Source organism: Panthera pardus, unplaced genomic scaffold (assembly GCF_024362965.1).
Source record: "Panthera pardus isolate Hobbes unplaced genomic scaffold, ASM2436296v1 HiC_scaffold_24, whole genome shotgun sequence".
Taxonomy (NCBI): domain Eukaryota; kingdom Metazoa; phylum Chordata; class Mammalia; order Carnivora; family Felidae; genus Panthera; species Panthera pardus.
In genome coordinates this window covers 67,615,707-67,635,968 of record NW_026526810.1, presented here as the reverse complement: position 1 = coordinate 67,635,968, position 20,262 = coordinate 67,615,707, and the positions used below count along the sequence as shown (strand labels likewise).

Here is a 20,262-nt window from a genome sequence, read left to right as displayed (position 1 = left end):
AATCTAATTCCATCTTTGTTTTTTTTGTTTTTTGTTTTTCCCTAGAGGTAAAGTTAATTTCTGTTCTGGAGAAGATAGAAGAGATTTCGTACAGATCACAGTATTCACTGATGAGGCTAAAGAATTAGAAGTTTGTGACATCTTTTTTTCTTGGTGAAACAAGGGGGAAGAGCAGAACGAAAGTATATTAGGTACTAATAACAATAGTTGGTAGCATTTATGGAGCATGTATGTGATACAGGTACCATGCAAACCATTTTCCATTTTTCATCTTAGTTATTACAACAACTCTGTGACTCTCCACTCTCATCTTTATTTTGCAAGTGAGAAACTTCTCATGCACAGAGAAGCTCAACAGCTTGTCCAAGGTCACACAGCTAATAAATGGCAGATCAGTGATTTTTTAACCTTGGCAATGCTGTCCGAAGCTCACACTCTTAGCTACAAGGTTGCATTGCCCTACACTGGGTCATTTTGACTTTCCCTCACTTTGAGTACAGCCTCCCACAATTACATATAAAGCACAGGAGAGGTGGCAGTTCAGCTTCTTTTTCCTGTTGTTTATTTAATAGCAAGGTTAAAAAACAAAAGGCAGCATGTAGTCTAAATCAAGATTAATTAGACCCATGTGGAAAACATAACCACTATCCATGCCAAATTTCCGGCATTTTTCCTTTTTCATGTTCAATTTTTTTAAAATTTTTTTTTAATGTTTATTTCTGAGACAGAGACAGAGCATGAGTGGGGGAGGGGCAGAGAGAGGGGGAGACACGGAACCTGAAGCAGGCTCCAGGCTCTGAGCTGTCAGCACAGAGCCTGACGCGGGGCTCGAACTCACAAACTGTGAGATCATGACCTGGGCCGAAGTCAGTAGCTCAACCAACTGAGCCACCCAGGCGCCCCTCATGTTCAATTTTTAACAGTCACTGGTACACGTATTCTTCCACTTATTTTCCATGTGAAATAGCTGAAGCTAGCAGAGGGTGCTGAATTGTTGCCTATTTCTTGAAGACTCTTTGTCTGAGTGGAACTTCTTCTCTAAAAAAAAAAATCCATTTTTGTTTGTGGGACACGTCTTTCTTTGGCTAACATGGTGTTAACAGGTGTAGCATTAAACTGAACTTTCCTTTTTCTTTCTGAGCTGGCGGAAGGGAACAGGGTCAGGGTGATAGGCAGAGCATCAGGACAAAACCCCTCATAGGATCCCAGACGTCCCTGTTTGCCTCCACCTTCCTGCCCTTGAGGTTTTAGAAGAAACTTAAGGAGATCTCCTTGAGCTGGGTTATCCACTTGTGATTTAAAAAAAATAATAATAACAGTTTTCCTTTATTTTGTAGAGGAAAAAATTAAGAATATCTCCCCCTTGGGGTACCTGGGTGGCTCAGTCGGTTAAGTGTCCAACTTCGGCTCAGGTCATGATGTCACAGTTTGTGACTTCAAGCCCTGCATTGGGCTCCGTGCTGACAGCTTGGAGCCTGGAGCCTGCTTTGGATTCTGTGACTCCCTCTCTCTTCCCTCCGGCCCTCTCTGCCCACCCCCCCACCCCTGCCCCTGTTCACACCCTGTCTCTCTCTCAAAAATAAACAAAGATTTAAAAAAATTAAAAAGAATATCTCCCCTTTCCCAAATATAAAAAGGGTATTCTTTTTTTTATGTTTATTTATTTTTGAGAGAGAGAGAAACAGAGCATGAGCTGGGTTGGGACAGAGAGAGAGAGAGGAAGACACAGAATCTGAAGCAGGCTCCAGACTCTGAGCTGTCAACACAAAGCCCGACGTAGGGCTTGAACCCATGAACTGTAAGATCATGACCTGAGCTGAAGTTGGACGCTTACCACTGAGCCACTCAGGCGCCCCATAAAAATGGTATTCTTATATTGCTTTCATAATTTGATTTGAAAATTCCTCAACTGCTTTCAATATTTTCTTCATTATTATAATATTCTTCCTTTATCCCAGCCACAGAAAGGGTCATAGAAATATAACAAATAAAATACTATTATTTATAAATAGCTATCTCAGAGCTTTGATTTATGAGTGATGTAAAAAATAAAGTTTCTTAGTTTTCCTCCCACATTTAAAATAATATAGTAACTACAGAAACTTTGGACAATTCCAAGAAATAGGAGCAAAGAAAAGCAAACTCCCATAGTCCCTATACCCAGGGGGGAAAAAAAACCTCACTGTTTTCATATAGTTTCTTTTCTTGAAGAGTTCTTATACCTTTTTCTGTGTAAAGTTTTTATTTATATTTCTTAGGAACGGAATATAAACTTCCCTGGTATTTACCTGTGTAAGATAAATTACAGAGCTAACTGATAAATATTGGAAGTTCGATAGAACAAGGCACTGTAGTAATAGTAATTCTGTAAAATATCAGTAGTTGAAGTATGGCCAACTCTTAATAAAAGTTATCAAAATAACCCTTTGGGTTATGATCATACTGAAAATACAGTTTGGGTTCCTGCTCTGTCAGAAAGATGTCACTGGTTCAAGAGACAACTGGCTACCCCTACTGTGTCCCAGGTCATCTTACAGATCTTTGGCTGGCACCTCCCTGGATATGTAGCCAGTGCTCTGGACTTCTGGGTGCTTGAAAACAGAGCACCCAAGTCCTGCCGTTGGGCATATCACGGAATTGCTGGAGAAGACAAGATGACATTTCTGTGGCTACTTTTATTTTTTTGGTATGGAACATTTAAAACCTACACAGAAGTAGAGAGAATATTATAATGGACCCCATGTGCCTTTCTTACAGTGTCAACAGTGATCAGTCTGTGGTCTTGCTTTGCCTAGACCCCAACCTCTAATTCCAGATCCTGGATTGTTATGAAACAGATCCCTGACATATTATTATTTCATTTGTAAGTATTTCTGAACACATCTCTGAAAGTAAGGACTGTTTTTTTTTTCTTTCAATACTATCATCATACTTGAAGAACTTCTCTGATAAAATTGAATATGGAATATCTAGTCAGTGTTCATTCATCTGTTTTCCTTATTTTTCTTTTCAGTTTGTGTAAGGATCCAAATAAGGTCCATACATTCTGTTGGTTGACATGCCTCTTCAGTTCCTTTTACTCTATAGGCTCACCTTCCACTGTCTTTCCTTCCAATTTAGTTTTTGCCAAACCAGAGCATTTACTCTGCAAAGTTTCCCGTAGTCTGGATTTTGCCGATTACATCCTATGGAGTTAAATGTTAAAAGTCCCTCTTTAACATATTCCTCTAGATACTGTATTTCTTGCGAACTGGTAGGTGCACCTGGAGGCTGAATCGAATTCTGTTTCCATATCTTGTCAATAATACTATAATAAGTGTGTTATGTACTCCCATCAGGAGGCGCTTAAATTAACATCAGTTCCCTGTGTGTGTGTGATATGTTGATATGTTCACAGTCAAGGGTGATCGTTTCCACCTAAATCCATCAATTCATTATGGGTTTCAAAGTCTTATTTCAATCATTTCTTCATTTGCCACCTAGGATACTTCTATAATGAGAAACTCCTGCTAATCAGCTGTTTGGTTATCCTGAGGTACAGTTGGCTCCATTAGCGAACTAATGAGTAGTACTCTCCAAAGGTAACCATCGAGAGAGACAGAGACACAGAGATGGGAAGAGGAAAGAGAAGTGTGTGATTCATTGAGAATTCATGAATTCAGGAGCGCCAGGGTGGCTCAGTCAGTTGAGCATCTGACTCTTGGTTTCAGCTGAGGTCATGACCTCATGGCTTGTGGGGTCGAGCCCTAGTCTGGCTCCATGCTGATGGCATGGAGCCTGCTTGGGATTTTCTCTCTCCCTCTCTCTCTCTGCCCCTCCCCCCCCTCAAAATAAATAAACTTAATTTAAAACATGAAAATAATTCATGAGTTCAAAAATATTAGTGTTTCAATCCATTCCAGTTCTTACTGATACTAAAATCGTCTCACTTTTGACTAGTGGGAGCCCCTCTATGTTGGCTCCTGAATTTTTTTATGTGATTCACCTGCTTTGACAGCTTTCCTGCTTTTTACATGTTAAGGTATTCTAGGCTAGTGATTCTCAAAGTGTGATCTGAGGCTGCCTGGGGGTTCCTGAGACCCTATAAAGGGGTCCGTGAAGCCAAAACAATTTTCATAATAGGACTAAGATATTATTTACCTCTTTTACTCTCATTTTCTCACATGTGTATACTGGAGTTTTCTAGAGACCACTGGTTGACTATGGAAATGTGTGTGTATATTTTTGTGTTTTCTAGAATTTTCTAAGATAAGCTCTTTGGAGTCTTCAATAATTTCTTAAAATATAAAGGGGTCCTAGGATCAGAAAACTTAAGAACTATTGTTCTAGGATCCTCTTTACATTTCTTACCACGTTCACAGACTCACTGGTGCCCTTATAAATTAGCTTCCTTTTTTTTTCAGCTTTATTTTTATGTGTGAGTGATCTGCCCCAAGTAGCAAAACCAGAATTTGAATGTAGATGTTTATGCAGTATTTCCGTCCATAAAATAGAATCACTGCTGTCCAAAAATTTATGATTAATTAATGCTTAGAAGCTGTAAACACTGCATGCTATGCTAGATGTGTACATTTTAGGGGCCACCAAGTAAAATTAGCTGTTCTTTTTCTCAAGTGGAATGGCCCTCCAAAAGGGAAAAACAGATGTTGAGACAGGATGAGTGGTTGCTATAGCTCCATGGTATAATGAGAAACAATGCATTGAATAGTTGTTTTTCTGGTCACAGTAGGGAAATTCAAGATGCAGCAGTAACACATTAGAGTGTTAACTTTTGAAGATTTCAGCCATCCGGAGAAAAGCCTGCTTGGCATGTGGAATTCAGTAGTTCATGCGTTTCCCACTTATTTCTGAACCCAAGATCCAAATGACTGCTTGACCATGTAGCTCAGAAATACTTTTTCATCTTGCAGTTAATTGAACCAAATCCTGCAAGAAAGTATCTTGCAGTTTTCAAAGCTGAATAATAGTGCCTTAAGCCTGGGATTCTCATTTTCCCCTCACTGAATAGTATACATATATCTAAAAGATGGTTACTTGAAACCACTGGATTTCATGGTTCTTGGTCCTCAGGGGGATCTTTATTTTGTTTCACTCTGTTGAGCTGAACTTGGTAACTTGTCCTTTGTTCACCATTGCCAATAACTGTAGCTTCTCTTCAGTACTGAACATTATAACTCACTTCCCAGGCACATGGAAGAATTTCCACCAGAAGAAAAAGACGTGTGCTTTCAAACCAAATGGGCTTGGCTTTCTGAAATTAGCAGCCTTACGTAATGGACTTGAGTATTTACAAATGTAAGAAACACCTGACAACCTCAGGTGCCATCTGGAAAAGTGTCATCATATAGGAAGCTTGGATCAGAGCCCACATCACCATTCAGGTGCTTCATAATTACTTTGTGGTTCAGTGTGGGAGTGAGGCAAAGAATATGTCAAGGGTTTCAGAGCTCTTAGTAAAAGATAGATATCTTTGGGGCACCTGGGTGGCGCAGTCGGTTAAGCGTCCGACTTCAGCCAGGTCACGATCTCGCGGTCCGTGAGTTCGAGCCCCGCGTCAGGCTCTGGGCTGATGGCTCGGAGCCTGGAGCCTGTTTCCGATTCTGTGTCTCCCTCTCTCTCTGCCCCTCCCCCGTTCATGCTCTGTCTCTCTCTGTCTCAAAAATAAAAATAAAAAAAAGTTGAAAAAAAAAAAAAGAAAAAAAAAAGATAGATATCTTTGTCAGAGTAGATATTAAATACTAAATAAGTCTGCGTTTATGAGCAAATTTATTTTTCACTGGAGCCTTGTTCTTTTTCTCAACATTAAGTGTGTCACAGTGAAATGATTTAAATATGTGCTTCAGGTGACTTGTTGCATTTAGATTTATGTATTTGGAAAGTCAGATGCCTGGGCTTTTCTAGCAAGCCAGCTCATGTTTTAGAATACATGGAAGTCAGTATGGAGTGGAAGGGTAGTCTTTCATGAGGATGGCACTACAGTTGGTCTTGTCGAATTTTATCTTCTTTTGTGTCACTGACCAAACCGCAAAAAAAAAAAAAAAAAAAAAAAGTTTCATATTAAATTCACTAAACAGACCGACTATGTGTGGAAAGCATGCAGTGTATAATGATGTGAGCCTTGAACTTATGGCTGGGGAATGCCAGGAATCTGGGGTTCTGGTGTCACTGAGGAAAATGACCCCGCCTCTGTGTGCCTTGGCTTCCTGTTGAGAAAGTTCTGCTCTTCATAAGAGCTCTGAAGGACTAGGAGGAAGGTGCTTTATGTGTGGAGTTTTCCATAAAATGCAGTCCTAACTGAAAGGCTGGGTTAAAGGTAGGTCAATGCTTTATAAAAACATCTTTTATGTATATGTGAACTATTTATTAGTTTATGTCTCACCTATTTATTTACTTAGGTATGAAGTCGCCCCAGGCAATTTGAATTCTAATTTAAAATTCAGGTTTTGTTCACTTAATTCCCTTCTTTTTCTTAAGGGCAAAGAATATAAAGGCCTGGGAAATAGAAATTGGAATTGATTTTAATTGCCTGAATAAGTTTACCAGAAAAAAAGTTTTATCAAAGTGAAAATGAGGTCCAGATTATTTTTGTTCTTCCTCTGTATCTAATAGCAGGCAATTTTGGAGTATTCCATAAATCTCTTAAAAGTCTAAGTGAGAGTATCCATCACGAAGTGAGCCATGACTTAACAACTCTTTGTGACAATTGCCTTGGATAAAAATCTCTGTGATGAGAACTCACAATTCCAGGAATACATTTGGAGGTGGAATCAATTACATAGATGATTCCCAAAAGGATATGAAGCTATTTTAGAATATCTCAGAAACTCTGAAAGCCTCTTCCCAGCTTTGCCAAATCTCAGTGAGCCACTGCTGGGAGCAGTTGTGTTTTGTTCCTTTCAGAATTACTACCCAGCTGAAGTTAGGCTGCTGTGGAGATTGGGAACAATAGCCTGTTAGAATAGCCTTTCTCTTTGGAGAGTGCCGCTCTTTCTAGAAAAGATAAATTACGGCATTGCATGATTTGTAGTTCATACAGTAGCAGTCACTACTACGTGGTTTAGAACCATGACACGTACAAATTTCTGGTAGTTTACTTTGGTTCTAAATGGAAAGGATTTGTGTGTGTGTGTGTGTGTGTAATATCATTTTGCCTGAAGAAGCTACATATGGGTGCTTTGGAGTCTAGGAACATTTTCCACTGAAAATGTACACTGCTTAGCTGAGGGTCAGAGCCAAGTGGGAGTGAGTTCTGAAGGAACAAGCACAATGTGACCATACTCTCTTCCTCAGTTGGTGGGAGTGGACATGTTGGGTCTCTGCTTCACTAAGGGAGGAGAGCTTTTCTCTGCGTTTAAATATGCTACACGATACTGTGGAACCTGACTTAGGTCTGGGGACTTAGGTCTGGGAAAGAAGTATGTTTTGATTATTTATTATATAGTTTAGTGTAATCTGTATGATTGTTCTCTCACTTTTACTTTGAGAGACAAGTAGGAAAATGGAAAAGCAAAGAACTCAGGTGGTCTGCAAATGAGAGCAAGAGAAAAACATCTCTAGGAAATCAAATAAGATCTGAAGATGTATGTTGAAGTTTTCAGAACTTCAAATACTAAAACCCAGGGATCAAGAATTCTCCACTTATAGAACGACTTTGAAATTTTATTTTTTCATTGCTGCCTGCCTTCACTTGATATGTTGTAAAATTTTATAGTTGTGTGAAGTTATTCAAAATCAAAACAAAATAAGTTAAGTAGAAATGATCTTAGCTATCATCCAGCCCATCTGTCGTATGCTGCTGATGAAGCCAGTAACTTGCTGTGAAAGTTTTTAGTCTCAGAACTTTCCATGCCCAGCTCTGGCTTTAATGCATAATACATACTGGCTGGCTAGTGGGCTGACTGGAGTAATACTTACTAAAAACCAACCAACCAACCAACCAAAAAACCTTGAAGCAAACCCTGTGGCCAGAGTACATTTGAAGAAAGTCTTGGTGGAAAGGTCGAGAAGTATGATGGAAAGTGTTTGAATGGCTCTTTGGGGATTTAAAAACTTTGCCATTCTTCCATGAGTTGTTAAATCCTAATGTCTACTATTCCAGAAACTTCTTATGTGTAAATGTTCTGTATGTATAAAAACTTTTGTTGTGTAAAATATCTTTTTGTGACACATTCTCAAGCTCGTAGTATCTTTTACCATTACTTTGGGAGTACTGTTTAATTACTATTTGAGAATCAACAGAAGAATGAATGAATGAGATCATTATTGCCATTTAGAGACTGTTCTCCATATGCCAAAAATTAAAAAAAAAACATGGATTTTAAAGTTCCATCAAACAGTAGCTTAGCAAATCAGTGACATTTCAATGGTTTATTTTAGCTTTCCACTTACTTGTATTAATGTCTTTCAATAGAATTTTAAACACTTTTTCTTATATTAGTTACATATCACATGTATTTATATAATATATAGTCATATACTATATAATTGTTATATAGTATATATTATTAAAGTGGTTTTCTATTCTGTGTATTAATTATTATTGAGGAATAATTGACATTAACATTATATTAGTTTCAGGTGTACAACATAATGATTGGGTATTTTTATATATTACACAGTGATCACCACAGTAAGTCTAATTGACATTCATCACCATACATAGTTACAAAATTTTTTTTCTTGTGATGAGAATTTTTAAGATTAACCCTTTTAGCAACTTTCAAATATGTAATACAGTATTATTAACTGTAGTCACCATGCTGTACATTACAACCCTGTGACCTACTTATTTTATAACTGCAAGTTCTACCCTTTGACCTTCTTCACTCATTTTGCTTCTCCCCATCCCCATGGATGTGTCTATGAGCTGTATCTATGAGCTTGATGTTTTTTGTTTGTTTGGTTTTGTTTGTTTAATTTTTCAAAGTTTCTTTTTATTTATTTTGAGAGAAAGATAGCAAATTGAGGAGGGGCAGAGAGAGAGAGGGAGAGAGAATCCCAAACAGGCTCTATGTTGTCAGCACAGAACCCAACGTGGGGCTCGAACTTACAAACCGTGAGGTCATGACCTGAGCCAAAATCAAGAGTTGGACACTTAGCCAACTGAGCCACCCAGCTGCCCCCTGTTTGGTTGTTTCCTTGTTCAGATTTCACATATAAGTGAGATCATATGGTGTTTGTCTTTATCTGTTTGTTTCACTTAGCATAATTCCCTCAAGGTCCATTCGTGTTGTCACAAATGGCAAGATTTTTTTCTTTTTGTGGCTTAATAGTATATCATTGTATATTTTCTTTATTAATGTATCTACTGATGAACACTTAATCAAAAAAATTGTAAATAATCAAAAAAAATTTTTTTAATGTTTATTTATTTTTGAGAAAGAGAGAGAGAAAGAGAGAGAGAGACAGAGTGCGAGCAGGGCAGGGGCAGAGAGAGAAGGAGACAGCATGCTCCAGGCTCTGAGCTGCCGGTACAGAGCCCAATGCAGGGCTCGAACCGACGAAGTGTGAGATCATGACCTGAGCCGAAGTCGGATGCTCAACCGACTGAACCACCCATGCGCCCCTATTGTAAATAATTTTGACTATTTTTTTTAAATATAATTTATTGTCAAGTTGGCTAACATACAGTGTATACAGTGTGCTCTCGGTTTTGGGGATAGATTCCTGTGATTCATCGCTTACATACAATACCCAGTGCTCCTCTCAACAGGTGCCCTTCTCAGTGCCCATCACCCATTTTCCCTTCTCCCTTGCCCCCCCCCCACATCAACCCTTGGTTTGTTCTCTGTATTTAACTGTGTCTTATAGTTTGTCTCCCTCCCTCTCTGTAACTATTTTTTTCCCCTTCTCTTCCCCCATGGTCTTCTGTTAAGTTTCTCAAGTTCTAAATATGAGTGAAAACATGATATCTGTCTTTCTCTGACTGACTTATTTCACTTAGCATAATATCCTCCAGTTCTATCCACATTGCTGCAAATGGCAGGATTTCATTCTTTCTCATTGCCAAGTAGTAAGTATTCCATTGTATATATAAACCACATCTTCTTTATCCATTGATCAGTTGATGGACATTTAGGCTCTTTCCATAATTTGGCTATTGTTGATAGTGCTGCTATAAACATTGGGATACATGTGCCCCTATGAGCCATCACGCCTGTATCCTTTGGATAAATTCCTAGTAGTGCTATTGCTGGGTCACAGGGTAGTTCTATTTTTAACTTTTTGAGGAACCTCCATACTGTTTTCCAGAGCGGCTGCAAGAGTTTGCATCCCCACCAACAGTACGAGAGGGTTCCCATTTCTCCACATCCTTGCCAGCATCTGTTGTTTCCTGAACTGTTCATTTCAGCCACTCTGACCGGTGTGAGGTGGTATCTCAGTGTAGCTTTGATTTTTATTTCTCTGGTGATGAATGATGTTGAGCATCTTTTCATGTGTCTGCTGGCCATCTGGATGTCTTCTTTGGAGAAGTGGCTATTCTGCCCATTTCTTCACTGGATTATTTGTTTTTTAGGTGTTGTGTTTGGTAAGTCCTTTGTAGATTTTGGATATTAACCCTTTATCTGCTATGTCATTTGCAGATATCTTTTCCCATTCTGTTGGTTGCCTTTAAGTTTTGTTGATTGTTTCCTTTGCAGTGCAGAAGCTTTTTATCTTGATGAGGTCCCAATAGTTCACTTTTGCTTTTAATTCCCTTGCCTTTTTATGAAGGAAATTGAAGAAGACACAAAGAAATGGAAAAACATTCCATGCTCATGGATTGGAAGAATAAATGTTGTGAAAATGTCAATACTGCCCAAAGCAGTCTACACATTCAATGCAATCCCAATCCAAATTGCACCAGCATTCTTCTCAAAGCTAGAACAAACAATCCTAAAATTTGTATGGAACCACAAAAGACCCCAAATAGCCAAAGTAATGTTGAAAAAGAAAACCAAAGCGGGAGGCATCACATCCCAGACTTTAGCTTCTACTACAAAGCTGTAATCATCAAGACAGTATGGTATTGGCACAAAAACAGACACATAGACCAATGGAATAGAATAGAGACCCCAGAACTGGACCCACAAATGTATGGCCAACTAATCTTTGACAAAGCAAGAAAGAGTATCCAATGGAAAAAAGATAGTCTCTTTAGCAAATGGTGCTGAGAGAACTGGACAGCAACATGCAGAAGAATGAAATTAGATCACTTTCTTACGCCATATACAAAAATAAACTCAGAATGACTGAAAGACCTAAATTGTGAGACAGGAAACCATCAAAACCCTAGAGGAGAAAGTTTTGACTATTTAAAACATTGGGGTGAAGATATCTTTTTGAGTTAGTGTTTTCATTTTCTTCAGGTATGCCCAGAAGTGGAATTGCTAGATCATATGGTAGTTCGAGGTTTGTTTTTTTTTTTTTTTTTTTTAATTTTTTTTTCAACGTTTTTATTTATTTTTGGGACAGAGAGAGACAGAGCATGAACGGGGGAGGGGCAGAGAGAGAGGGAGACACAGAATCGGAAACAGGCTCCAGGCTCCGAGCCATCAGCCCAGAGCCCGACGCGGGGCTCGAACTCACGGACCGTGAGATCGTGACCTGGCTGAAGTCGGACGCTTAACCGACTGCGCCACCCAGGTGCCCCTGGTAGTTCGAGTTTTAATTTCTTGAGGAATCTCCATATTGTTTTCTGTAACAATCGGTGATTTCCTAACAATGTAAAGTAATGTGTCTCATCACAAAGCTGAGAATTTTAATTTGAGCCATTTTTTTTCTTTTTAAATGAATTGTGGCTATTTCCCATAGGGAGAGTTGGGTCTAGGGTCTGATTGTTTTGTTCACGTGGGGCTCAGGCAAATTTGTTTCTGTAACCAGGAATTTCCCATTCCCTGTCTGGCTTCATGTCTTGGGTGCTGGTTCTGGCTCCATGGACAAGACTCTGGAGTAGAGAGGGAGCCAGGCCTGCAGATGTGGTTCTTGTTTGGTGAAAGGCTGCCAAAGGTGAGTCCAACCCTGAAGATTCCTTTCTCATTTTCCTTGGGGACTTAAGATGACATGACTATTACTTGAGTTTCTAGAAGTCCTGCTCTATGACATAAAAAGTGGCTTATCTGTGAGACCTTGTTTTTGAGATGTTCTGACTATTTAAAAAAGAATGTGAATATTCTGAAGCATTGCAGGGCTAATTTGTTTTGCAGCTAATATCTTTAGGTTTAGAGGAAAGAATCCCAGTATCTTCTTCATTTCATCCCTTCCCTCCACAGATGTCAAGTGAGCACTTCTCACATAGCAGGCCCTATGTGGTGTGCTAGACAACTTGAGCATAGTTCCCTGCCCTCACAGGGCTTCCAGTGGAGGAGACAGGCACACACAGAAGTTAAATCTGTCAGATGGTGATAGGATCTATGAAGGAAGTTAAAACAGGGATGGGGGACAGGAAGTGTGCGAAGGGGTGAGGGATCCATATTAGGACCTAGGGTCCTGTGCTACTTATGGTGACTATTGGGGCCCATAGGCATGAAATAGCACAGTCATTTATACATTGTGGCTTATCGTGCTGTCATGGTCACTGCCAGCATTGTCACTGTCACAGCCAGAATGTACCTACCCACACCTATTAGCCAGGGTGTGTACAGAATGAGTCAGACAGCTGAGTGTCCTTCTGTGGACACATGCAGAGGAATTATTAATGACAAAACCATAAAATGACTGTATTCATTCAGCAAATGTTTACTGAATGATGTATATACAAGGCATTGTGGAGGGCAGTAAGACCCATCACCTGTACCTTTCCAGAAGAGCATATAATCTAGCATAATTGTGTGTGCTAGGTCATTTACACGTTGATGATGTAACATTTGAGGTGAACTGTGAAAGGTCCACAGCATGTGCTGGTTTGTCACTTTGCTGAGGCATGGTTTTCTGTCAGGTCTTCCGGGAGGCGGGTGTGGTGTACTAGCCAGGAGTGTGTTAGGCGAGTGCACTGTGTCCACATTCCAGCAGAGTGTAGTTTCTACCCATTGATCAATGTGTAAAATGCCTCTGAAGTGAAATATGCTTTCTTCGTGAAGGATCGCTCTCAGAAGGAAGCCAGTTTCAGGTGCTGGTGTTCGACATGATGGTTCTTAGCCAGAAAATGGAATCATTTAGGGTCTCAAGGACCTACTTAGCATTTTCCAACCTTTCTGAGGAATTCACATGCTGCGCTTGTCATCTTGGAGATGAACCCCGTATGAGCCTACTATTTGGGTGAATCCTGATAAGGGGCCTAATTGGAAGTGTGGACATGGGAGAGGTTATCTCCTTTGTCTGGAGGTGACTATCTTGGAGGAAGCTACTTCAGGAGCTGCTTCATCTGGGCCTTAATATCAGGTTCTTTCCTTTCCTTTAGAAAGGAAGGATCAGGCATCTTTATGTAAAAATCCCGGCCATTTATTATATAGATGGGATCAAAAGTTTACTGTGTAAAAATATGTATACTACTACATAGAAAGTATGTGTGTGTGTACACATATATAAAATACTATATAAAAACATATATATAGTACTATATAGAAACATCCATGGTAAAATCTTGGATTGTGAGTAACTTGTTCTGTGAGTGTTCTGCAAGACAAGCAAACATTATATACAAGTGCTTTGGATTATAATGTTTCTGGAATGCATTATGCTTACAAACCAAGGTTTTACTGTATATAATACACAGTAAAGAGAAAGCTTGGAAGAGGAAGGAAAAGCCACAAAATACAGTAGCAGAGGCTGTTGGCCACCCACCAGAACCCACGATTTCTTTTTCCCGAGTCCACAGTGAGAATACATCTTCCAGCCTCCCTTGCACTTGTGTGCAGCCATCTGACTGAATTCCAGCCAGTAGAACGACCATGATGCAGATGGCAGAGCCCATCAGCCTCAATCCGTGTTTCAGCGTGAGGAAGATGAATGCCTCATCCTTCTCCATCATGGAAGCCAGATACAAAGTTCTGAGGTGTTAGCACCATTATACATTTTTGGGTCTATTTCAGCAGGAAGTGGTCTTCCCTAACTAATCCCAGCACTCTGTGTGGTAAATGAGAGAGGCAAAGACTCCAGGTTCAGTGTCTAGATCTTACTTCCCTGGGGATACTGGACCCAGTTGTTTCACGCAAATGGCAGAATCCACACTCTTGGAGGAGGGTTGTTATTGTGCTTGTAGGTTCCTGCTGTGCATTTATTACTGCACCTGCTGCTCCTTGCTGTACCCACAACAGCTCAGGGCAGCGTCCAGGGAATGCTAGGTAATCCCTGATTTTTCTTCTTCCTTTCTTCTCAAATATTTTAGTGCCTGCCTTGTGCTAGGTGCTACTGGGGATACCTAGAAATGAAAGAAGCATAAACTGTAACCTCAGAGAGCTAACAAGTCTAGCTGCCCAGACTGTTTCAAACGGGGCTGTCAGCTGGAGGTAACAAAAAATCCAAGAGGAATTGTTTAAACAATAAGTGATTTTTTCAAGAGCTGAGAGGTACATAGACTTTAAGTGTTGTTCCTCTATGATTCTTTTTTTTTTTTCTTAATTCAAGTTAGTTAGCATACAGTGTAGTATTGGTTTCAGGAGTAGAATTTAGTGATTCATCCCTTACATACAACACGCAGTGAATCCAATAGGATTGATCCCTGAAATTTACTTTAAGTAGTCAACCGCAAAAGTCCAGTGAACCATCCACCTAGAATTGCCTTCCTCTCTCCTCATGTCTTTAATTCTAATATGGAACAGTTAGCAGGTGTTGCAGATTGCCCAGAGCAAGTTACTGGATGCCTTTTTCCCCTTGAATTCCGTTGAGCTGGGCCCACAGTGGAAGAATCGAAGTAGTTACTTTACTGAGTATTTCGAATGGTAGTGAGATGAGGAGATTAGTGTCTGTAACCCGAGAAAATCCTGTTCAACTGTACTTTAGTTTCAGCAGATTCAATAGCTCCCTTCATCTAGCCTAGCACTGCATTTCAAGCTGGAATTTGAAGATCAGCTGCTTTCTTCCTCTTTAGCTGATCATCAGTCTCCCTTTTCGATTTGCTCTGTTACTCTCTTTTGTCCTTGTTACTGTCTTCCTTCTGAGATGGTCTACTCCTTAGATGTAGGTACCACACTTCGGTTATCTTTGTATTCTTTTCCCTAGTCTCTTACCCAAGAGCATAGCACAGTGCTTTATATATTATGTATGTCTCAATAAATGTTTAATTTATTTCATTGTTTTTATTAATGAATTGATTAGTTAGATTTCTTGCATTGGAAGAACTTCTTGAACTAGCTTCGTGCTTGGTGAATAGCTCTTCCCATGGCTAACATCACTTCCTGATGCCATTGTATTGCTATCAATTCTTGTGATGTTTCATCTTGTTGAACTTAGTGACACTGGCCTGGCCAGTAACAGGACTCATCCAGCGTGAGGTTTAAAAAAGGGAAAGTGGTGGCATGGTAAATGTTTACTGTGTGAGTATAGTAGGCTGTGTCTTGTACTTGTAGGGCTCATGTCTGGTGGATGACACTGAACCACATTCCTATGATTTCTTGGCAACAGAGTCATCTCATGTGATATGTACTCTATTGCTCAGTTTAATAAGAGAATGACAGATTAATCTTGTTCTGCCTGGTGGCTAGGTTTATATCTTAGGTCTTATTTGACTCACTGTAGGTTCTAGAAATTCTTTGTAAAGAGACTCACACACATCCGTAGCTAGGCTTATTTCTCCTTATAAAATTACCACTGAAATCTTTCCCTCTGGGATTTGTCATATTCCATTGTAAAAGCACCTTTCTAAAAAATTTTTTTAACGTCTATTTTTGAGAGAGACAGAGTGTGAGTGGGGGAGGGGCAGAGAGAGAGACAGAGACAGAGTCCAAAGCTGAGCTGTCAGCACAGAGCCTGACGCAGGGCTTGAACCCAGGAACTGAGATCATAACCTGAGCCTAAGCCGGACGCTCAACCAACTGAGAATGCCAGGTGCCCCTAGAGAATCCCGAGCAGGCTCCACACTGACAGTGCAGAGCCCGATGCGGGACTCAAACTCACGAACCATGAGATCGCAACCTGAGCCATAGTCGGATGCTTAACCAACTGAGCAAACCAGGAACCCCCAAAAGCACATGTTAATAGTTGCAACAGAACAGAAAGGTGACTTAACAGGATTTAGGACACTACAGGCCAGGAAAGAAGGTGCTTTACAGGAAGAGTGCTCCACTCTTCTTTGTGATTAGGGGCACATCTATTCCTTTGATCAGCAGGAATTATGGGAATTATGGGATTATGTCAGTGTTTCCTTCATTTTTAGAGTTAACGCCTGGTCTTCCCCATCCCCACCACCTGAGAGGTGACTTTGAAAGAAGCTGGCTCGTGCTTTTCTCTGATCTTGCTCTTCTCACCTCTTTTGTCAGTTCATGAATCTTTTGTCAGAAGATCATCTCCACATCTCTGGTTATTTGGCTTTCACACTTAAGAATCTATGATATGAATATTTCCATGCTGACTTACTTGTTTTTTAAGTTTGATTGCCTTTGTGAAGACAGGGGAACTGTTGTTTCTTTAACAGGACTTAGAAAACTGGAAGAACTCAACTGTGTAGAATTTCCTGTCATAAGTTAACCTTAAAAAGTTTTTAAGTATTTATGCTGGAAATGTGGAGCTTATTATCTTCTCCCAAAGTAATCTGTGATCATTAACAGTGAAGGAGTTAAATTTTCCTGCATCTCCATTCATTGGACTAAATTACATTATAGTGGCCTAAAAGTATTGGCCCAGTTTCATCTGGTTCCAGGAAATAGTTTTAGAGAATATCCTCACCAAGTATCGATAATTTGGGTTCCAAGAAAAGCAACTAGTTTGTAATCTGAATAGTTTAGTGGTCTCTGTAACCTTGACTGGTGTCGTGAGCCCACCTTTCATAGTGGCTTAAGTGATGTTGTTGCAAGTGGTAGCCTGGGAAAATAACTAGTGACTCTGTGTACATTTTAGACCCAAGACCTAGCAGAAGGCGCATCTTTGAAGAGGGAATAATGATGAATACATTCAAGAAGACATTTGATTGTGGTAGATAATGCTACCTTCTGCCTGAAGTGTAGTCACTGTGGTGGAAAAATACCATAAATCATTATTCTAAAGGCCTACTTCCCTCACTTCTTGTCAACTGATGCAACATGTGCCACATTCAACATAAAATTATAAGGAATGCCAAAAGGCAAGAAAAAGCACAGTCTGGAGAAACAAAGTAACAAGCAAAAACCAGACTCTGATATAACAGAGATGGTGTAATTATCAGGCAAGGAATTTAAAAGAAGTATGATATGTGAAGGGCTCTAATGGAAAAAGTTTAAAACCTGCAAGAACAGATGGGCAATGTTAACAGAGAGATTGGAACTCTACGAATCAAAAGGGAATGCTAGAAATCAAAAACATAGTAAGAGAAATGAAGGATGCCTTTGATGGACTCACGAATAGACTTGACACTGCCAAAGCAGGAATCCTTGCACTTGAAGCTCAATCAGTAGAAACTTGCCAAACTGAAATGCAAAGAGAAAAAATAATTAAACTAAACAGAGCATCCAAAGTCTGTGGGACAATATACAAAATTGTAGCATATGTGCAGTTGGAATGCCAGAAGGAGAAGAGAGAAGGGAAAAGAAATATTTGAAATAATAATGGTTGAAAACTCTGCAAAACCAATGACTGACACCAAACCACAGATCCAGGAGACTCAGTGATAAATACCTGAGCGTTTTTTTTTTTTTTCCCTGACACCAAATATGTGATTTTTTTTTTTCCACACCAATTCTCTAGTTCTCTGATAGCAACTGAGTGTCCACCAATTCAGTTCAATTCTGACACCAGTTCCTGGAGTTAACTTAGACCCCACAGGTTAAGTGCTCAGTCCCACAAGACTGTCCCCACTTCAGATGGCAGCCACAAATAGGGTGCTCAGGCTACCCACGTTTCTGCCCAGCCAGCTACAGATTTGGAGAGTCCCATGACTCCTCTCCCCTAGGCTGTTCACAGAACTCAAGAAAGTACTTTACTTACAATTACCACTTTATTATAAAGGATACAACTCAGGCTTGACAAGATGGAAGAGATGCACAGGGCAAGGTGTGCAGATGAGTCCAGGATACCTACCACAAAACTCGCATGCCCTCTCCAGGAGCACCACCCTCCCAGCACCTCCACCTGGTCACCAACCTGGAAGTTTTCTGAATCCCATTGTTTAGGAGCTTTTATGGGGATTTCATTGCATAGGCATGATTGACTAAATCATTGGCCATTGGTGATTCACGTCAGTCTTTAACCCTTCTCATCCTTGGGGGTGAGGGAGTAGAGTGCTGAAAGTTCCAATCCTCTGATCATGCCTTGGTCTTTCTGGCAACCATCCCAAATCCTAAACCTTTGTAGGGGTCCACAGGAGTTACCTCATTAGCATAAGCTCAGGTGGTGTTGAAAGAGGCTTGTTATGAATAACAAGACACTGCTATAACTCAGGAAATTCCCAGAGTTTTTGGAGTTCTGGGCTAGGAACCTGGGACAGAGACCAAATAAGTATTTCCCATTTTACCACAGTACTCTGCCTACCACCCCAAACCACAGTTGGGCCTATCTTACTCATAGTGCAGAAAAACAAAGAAAAAGAAGATCATGAGAGAAGTCAGAAGAGAAGAACACCTTACCTTTCGAGGAACAAGTAAAACAATTACAGTGGCTTGCTCACCAGGATCCATGCAGGCAAGATGAGAATGGCATGAAATCTTTAGTTTGTTGAGAGAAAAGAACTTTCTCATTATAACCAACAATATTTACTGAGTATCTGTGCTATCATCTGGTATATAAAAAGACTAAAACACAAATGCTGCCCTGAAGGAGCTCACAAGTGGGCTAAGAGAGAAGCAAATGGGATGTACAAGATATGGTATTTAGTGGGTAAGAATAAGATGTTATAGCAATCCAAAGGGATTAGATAGGTAAGGTGGGGTGCTCCAAGGAGGTGACATTTTAGATTCCAGAATGCCTCCTTTCTCCATGTCCTACCATTTACCCAACAGGACTCCAGATTGTAGCCGAAAGACACACACAGACACTGTCCAGGAGCAGGACCTGGGAGAGCCCAAAGGCAAGAAGGGAGGCAAAAGCAGCACACTAGAGGAATCTGTAGCCTCTGGTACAGCTGGCACAGCTACAGCAAGTCGTGAACAGAGCCCAACTCCCCACAGAGAGAATACCATTCTGTGAATGGATCTGCGAAGAGAACGGTGACTTAGGTGCTAGGACAAACATGCTACTATGTTAGCTTGTTTTAGGCACAGGTTACAAATGTTTCTCTGCTTTTTAATCTCTGAAGACATCACCATACAAGCCTGATATAATTTCTTTAAAGTTTTGTTGAATATACTTATAAAAAAAATTTTTTTTTAGACCTCAGGATGGGTTAGGCCCTGTCGGTTTATGGTCCGTGATTTGGTAGCTATCAGGGAAGGATGTGAAGCTCTTTTTCTGTCTTGTAACAACAGACTACTTGAACGTCTCTCTCAGCATCTGCCTTTAATGATTAGATTCTTCTCAGCAAGGACTAAAGTGATTAATGGACTGGATAGAATGTAAGGAGATTTAAGTTCCCTGCCTTAGAATAAGTTACCACCAACACACGAGATGAATAAAGATTCACACACAAAGGACATTTTGATTGTATGATTTGGGGAGTTATTAATTACGAAAGTAATCACACCGCCTTTCATGTAATACATAACTTAAGTGGGTTCATGTTCACTGTGTAAGAACAAGGAGAATATATAACTGTGGTTAAAAGCATTTTTTGGTTTCTCCCAAAGGCAGTAATGTTATTGCCAGTTCTTGGAAGTGGCCAAAGATGAGCTTCTTATCTCTTGAATATTGAAGACAGTCATTTCAAGGATCATTCTTTGAATTTTTAGGTATGATAAAATAGTATTACTCCAAAATGTTTTCCAATAAAAAACAAAAACCATAAAAAGGCAACTCTTTTGAAGGCAGGGCTTGGATCTTAGCAATGTTTGCTTCATCAGTATCTGCCATGCCTGTAGTAGGCGTTTAATAAATTCAAATTTTTTAGGAAACAATCAGAAAAACTAAAAGGCAACTGACAGAATGGGAGAAGATATTTGCAAATGACGTATCAGATAAAGGGTTAGTATCCAAAATCTATAAAGAACTGATCAAACTCAACACCCAAAAAACAAATAATCCAGTGAAGAAATGGGCAAAAGACATGAATAGACACTTCTCCAA

The 20,262-nt window shown here is 39.9% G+C and overlaps 1 protein-coding gene across 3 annotated transcripts in view; it reads left to right on the top strand.

Moving 5' to 3' along the window:
* STXBP6 (syntaxin binding protein 6) overlaps nt 1–20,262 on the top strand; it is a 248,187-nt gene that overhangs the window by 31,721 nt on the left and 196,204 nt on the right. Inside the window, exon 1 of one of the 3 annotated variants that reach the window (XM_053889312.1) lies at nt 6,192–6,313. The exons of the other annotated variants lie outside the window; for them this stretch is intronic. The gene's annotated coding sequence lies outside the window, so the exon portion shown is untranslated. Of the gene's footprint in view, nt 1–6,191; nt 6,314–20,262 lie in introns of those variants that run through there. 3 annotated transcript variants of the gene reach the window in all.